The following is a 6,214-nucleotide window of genomic DNA, read 5'->3' as shown; positions in this document are numbered from 1 at the left end:
TCCTTTCACTCCCCTAGGCCAACTATCACTAAAGTCAGCTCTAAATGGATTACAGCCCTCTTGTCTTTTAATCCTTCAGATATCGACTCAGAAGTTCCCTCCTCCAAAAGCCTCCTTGATTGCGCACATGCTTTAGGCCCCCTCATGTATGCCCACAGCACTCAATACTTCACCACCACACTCCTTGTAGCGTCTGATCTCTCTCACTAGACCGGGAGCTCACGGAGGGCAGCAGCCGGGTCTGTTTTGTTCACAGTTAGAACTCCAGTGGGTAAGAGACTCTCTTGAGCCTCATAGACACCCCAGAGATATTTGTGGGACATATGAATTCATGAGCAAAGATGACAGTTCATGACAGTTTTCTTTATAATGTGAAAGTAGAGGATCTCACTGCTTCTCTCCAGAATTTCCTTTGTCCTGGGAATCAGAGACACAGGAGAAGCTAGGGGCATGCTTTTTGAAAATGCTGTAAATCCCCGAATAATGCTGATCATTTGGTTTTAAAGGAGCTCAAATTTCTCTGTGGTATGTGAAAGCCAGCTATGTCCTAAACATACCACTAAGTTTAAGCTCTCTGGTAGTGGCAACAGAAGGAAAGGAAGTTTGGTGTCCTGACATACATTCACAAAGGTAAATTTTTAGGATATCAAACGTCATGTTATTGTCAGCAACGATAATTGCATTGGAGGACAGCCCTAGGGAAACACACCGTCTTGCCTCTTTATAGTGAAGCAGGACCCAGTGAAAAATGAGAATGTGGGCTCTCCTTTTACAAAAACTCTTAAGAGTTTCAAGACAGGTCTTATGTTTAGGTCTTTGATCCACTGTGAGTTAATTTTAGTACACGGTGACAGACAGCAGTCTCGTTTCATTCTTTTGTGGCTTTCCAATTCTCCGAGCACCATTTATTGAAAAGGCTCTTTTCTCCATTGTATGTTTTTGGCTTCTTTGTCAAAAATTATCTGTCCATATTTATGTGGGTTTATTTCTGGGTTTTCAATTCTGTTCCATGGGTCTGTGTGTCTGTTTTTCTGCCAATACCATACTGTTTTGATTATTGTTGCCCTGTAGCACAAGCTGAAGTCAGGGAGTGTGATACTTCCCGCATTGTTCTTGTTTCTTAGGATTGCTTTGGCTATTCAGGGTCTTTTCTGGTTCCATACAAATCTGATGATTTTTTGTTCTATTTCTTTTTAAAATGCCATTGGGATTTTGATGGGGATTACATTAAATCTGTATATTGCTTTGGGTAATATGGCCATTTTAACTATGTTGATTCTTCCAAGCCATGAACACAGAATGTCTTTTCATTTCTTCGTGTCTTGTTCAATTTCTTTTAAAAATACCTTATAGTTTTGAGTGTATAGTTCTTTCACATCCCTTGTTAAATTTATTCCTAGATATTTTATTCTTTTTGTTGCAATTGTAAAAGGAATCATTTTTTTAAATTTCTTTTTCTGAGATTCCATTGTTAGTATATAGGAATGCAATGGACTTTTGTAAGTTGATTTTGTAGCTGGCAACTTTACTGTTTTCATTTATTATTTCTAATAGTTTTTTGATGGAGTCTTTAGGGTTTTCTATATATAGCATCATGTCATCTGCAAAAAGTGACAACTGAAACAATAAACTGCATAGAAGAATACATGTACACTAAACTTATGGACCTTGGGCTTAAAGACGATTTTATGAATTTGACTTCAAAGGCAAGGGAAGTAAAAGTTAAAATAAATGAATGGGACTATATCAAATTAAAAAGCTTCTGCACGAGGGCCGGCTGAGTGGCTCAGTTGGTTAAGAGCTCGCTCAAGAGTTTGAGCTCTGAGCAACAGTGGTTCGAGTCAGCCCGAGCTGAGCAGCCGTGAGCTGCCAACAGGTGGCGGGATGGCTCAGCTAAAAAAAAAAAAAAAAAAAAAGCTTCTGCACAGCAAAAGAAGCGATTGAAAAAATAAAGAGGCAACCAATCGAATGGGAGAAGATTTTTGCAAACAATGTCTCCAATAAGGGACTAACAGTGAAAATATATAAGGAACTCATACAACTCAACACCAAAAAACAAACAATCCAATTGATAAATGGGCAGAGAACCTGAATAGACATTTCTCCAAAGAGGACACACAGATAACCAGTAGACATATGAAAAGATGGTCAACATCAGCAATCATCAAATAAATGCAAATCAAAACCATAATGAGATATCACCTCACACCAGTTAGAATGGCTATTACCCAAACAAATAATAAGTTTTGGAGAGGCTGTGGAAGAAAAGGAACCTTCATACACTGTTGGTGGGAATGCAGATTGGTGCAGCCACTATGGAAGGCAGTGTGGAGTTTCCTCAAAAAATTAAGAATAGAATTACCATATGACCTAGCAATCCCTCTCCTGGATATATACCCAAAAAATCTGAAAACATTTATCCGTAAAGATATATGTGCTCTGATGTTCATTGCAGTTTTATTTACGGTGGCTAAGACATGGAAACAACAAAAGTGTCCTTCAATACATGATTAGATAATATATATATATATATATATATATATATATACTCTGCCATAAGAAAAGATGAAATAGTGCCATTTGCAACAACATGAATGGATCTTGAGATTATTATGCTAAGTGAAATAAGTCCGTCAGAATAAGTCGAGAACCATATGATTTTACTGACATGTGGGATATAAAACTGAAAACAACACAGTGGTTCGATGCCCGGCCCGAGATGAGCTGCCAACAGGTGGCAGGATGGCTCAGCTAAAAAAGAAAAAGAAAGAAAAGAAAAACTGAAAACAACAAAGGACCGAGACAAACAAATGAAGAAACAAAAACTCATAGACACAGACTTTAGTTTAGTGGTTACCAGAGGGTAGGGGGTGAGGGGGTGGTAGATGAGGGTAAAAGGGATCAAATATATGGTGATGGAAGGAGAACTGAGTCTGGGTGGTAATCACACAATGTGATATATATTGTAGATGATGTATTACACTGTTGTACAACTGAAACCTATGTAACTTTACTAACCATTGTCACCCCAATAAGCTTTAATTAAAAAAATAATAGAGTTTCAAGACAGTAACAGCAGAGCATTAAAGCAAGTGTGGGGCCCTTCTAAACACAGGCCCCCTGTGTAAGTGCACACATCCTACACCCATGAGTCAGCGCCACCACTGGCACTTGCAGAGTTCTTAGTAGGTTCTTCACTTATGACTTATATTATTTCATTTAATCCTCATGACAGCTGCATGAGGTAGACACTCATACAGACTGGACATTTTGGCATCAAAGGTTTTGTTCTAACTGAACGCTGCAAGGGACAGAGAGAAGGACTGAAGTGGAAAAGAGAAAAGGTGGAGACAAGGAGCCAGAAGTACCTGTGCCACTCTGACTAATTCTGAATTAAAACTCAGCTCAACCTTTTTGTTTTTCTTAACCTTTGCTAGGGACAAAGGGGCTGAGCAGAGTTAAAGGTTTCTGATAGTTTAACCCAAGGAAATATTACCAGCCCAGCACAGAGGATAATAAGTATTATTAATCCATTCCCTTTGTCTCTCAAGAAGCAGGACCACTGAAAGTCACAAACACTCTCCCCAATGGTTGGACCACCCTCCTCCAATCAGCCTTTTGTTATCGTGAACATTAACACCTAACAGTGCTCTGCAACCACGATGGCATTAGGTATGGGTGCTGAGGGCTGGATGAGTAGAAAATGAAGGAAACGCAAACCATTTGTCCCTGACCAACATTTCACTCTTCTTACAGCTGCATAACCCACCTCTTCACCAACTAGAGGGTAAACAGCGGGTCTGAGCATGGTGGGGAGAGCATTCATGCTTTCCAGGGCACTGCACTTTTAATTAAAAGCTCTAGATTTTGCAGGAAAAGCTTTTAAGTACTGGAAAAAACAAGGGACATTTCGAAACAAGTCTATCTCATTTAGGATGAGGTTCACAAACTCATAAGGTTTAAATGAAGAGCAGTCATTAATAAAACACAGAGTATCACTGAATGTCTCTAAATGGGGCATTGGCCTGAACTATTGCAGAATCTCTTGTATTAATAAGTCTAAGCAGGACCAACCATCAAGTACAGCGTTGCTCTCTCACTACAGGATATTTCTAGTAAAAGACTAGTAGGCTACTTTTTAATTGCAAAGTGTTACTGTTAAGTTTTAGGTTGAAAAGCGATTAGAAATGAAAGAGTCCCACAAAGATTAAAATCCTGGCTTCACTGCTTTCTTACTTTATGATTTGGGCAAGTTCCTTCACCTCTCCAATCCTCAGTTCCCTCAACTGTAAAAAGGAGATAATAATTAAAACAGGATACTACCGCCCAAAAGTGTCATGAGGATCAAATAAGATAATTATGTAAAACACATAGAATGGTAGCTGGTACATAAAAAGCACTGATCAATAGTTATCTGTTGCTCTCATTACCATGACACTAAGGTTTCAACTTATACTTTCAAGGTTGGTTAATGGTCCCAAAGGCAATACATCATTCATTGTTACCTAAATCTTGTTGCCTAGGAACCAAAAGTGTCTGTCAATAATAGACATTCAATAAATATTTGTTGAATAATAGATTTACTGAAAATCAATGTCTGTTTATAAAACTAGATGTCAAGCTTTATTGAGATTAGGACCAAGAATTACATAGCCATCCACTTTTTCAAAACGTATTTATTGGATTTCTATTGTATTCTTGGTACTATGCCCTTGTAGTGTCCGTTACAGACAAAGTAGGGGCTGGACAAAATTTTACTTAAAACAAGAGCTCTTGATCCTGGCCCTAAAATTCAACTGCAATACAGTGTTACTCCAGTGGACCTTTCAAAAGCCCTGTTGGGTTCTTTTACATGTAGCCCATGGTTTTCTGAAATCCTTCACTCCAGAGAAGCTAAAAGTCTATAAAGAAGCCTATGAAACAATTAGTTTTCCCATGGAACATGGCCACTGAGTTAGGCACTTCCATGTCAAAAGCAAATGGATGCTCCTTGAGCGCAGGGACGTTTTGTTTTGGTTTTTTAGTTTTGTCTTTTAGAAAAAGAAATAAAAAATGTGCACACACACACACACACACACACACACACACACACACACATGCACACACAATCAAAAACCATAAGTAACTAGGATCCCTTTAGTTTATAACCACAATCTCAAAATCTCTCTGAACTCCAAAAGATCTAAGAAAAGAGCTCTTCCCCTACAGAGCAAAGTGAATCTTCAATAGTCACTGTTCTCAGCCTCATGCATGGAGGGAATTACCCATTGAACTACCCATTGAACAAAATGAGATGACTCAATTCCACTTCTACCTTCCCCTTACCCCCATTCTGCTTCCAGTAACCTTGCATGAAATGCCATTGCATCAAGTATCAGAACCAGAAACTTGGATCAGAGGAAGCTCCCAATCACTCAAAGTGCTTTCTGGAACAGAGGAGATACAAATTAAGCTTGCAGTGAGTAAACTCTTAGAGGACAGGGTAAATAGCCTGCCGTAGAATCCAGCACATAGTAAATACCTGATACATATTTATTGATTGAATGATTGACTGGTCTTAATAGAGGTTTTTTCTGGGCTTCTGGGCAGTAATCCAATCCTTAGCAGCTATTGAAAAAGCCTGCCCTCTCTTTCTTCACTTCTTTTTCTTTTTAAACAAACCGCAGTATTTTGCCATAATCACTTATACATCCTGGCAATTTAAATTAGAAGGTTTAGGATTAGAGTGTCTATATGCCTGACTTACCCAGGCATAGCTCTGTACTGGACAAAACTGCATTGTCTGAGCAGCTGCTCTCTGTGAGGCATCGGCAGGCTTTGGCTTGTCAGACTCTTGCATCTCCTTTGTGAAAAGTCTCACAGTAAGGTAAGTCCCTCCAACTAATTGCAAGTGGAGACGAGGCCACGTTAACAGTCTTTCCAGACTCTTTTAACAAAAGAGTTTTTAAAATAAACACACTAGTTATTTGGTATACTGGATTTGCAGAACTATTATTTTCAAGAATTCCAGAAAGTGACAGGCCACTGAAAAAACGTAATAGACTATAAAATGTGGATACGTTGCATCCTCTGGTTGTCTTTAAGGTCTAAGTGAAACACCATCAAAATGAATCCAGGGGGCAGCACTGCCTTCTTTTTTTTTTTTTTTTTAAAGATTTTTATTGGGGAATTGGGGGATGGGAACAGCACTGGGGAATTGGGGGAAGGGGAACAG

This window comes from Hipposideros armiger, unplaced genomic scaffold, assembly GCF_001890085.2.
Source record: "Hipposideros armiger isolate ML-2016 unplaced genomic scaffold, ASM189008v1 scaffold_422, whole genome shotgun sequence".
Taxonomy (NCBI): Eukaryota; Metazoa; Chordata; class Mammalia; order Chiroptera; family Hipposideridae; genus Hipposideros; species Hipposideros armiger.
The sequence above is the reverse complement of the archived record's forward strand: the minus strand, read 5'-3'. Positions refer to the sequence as shown.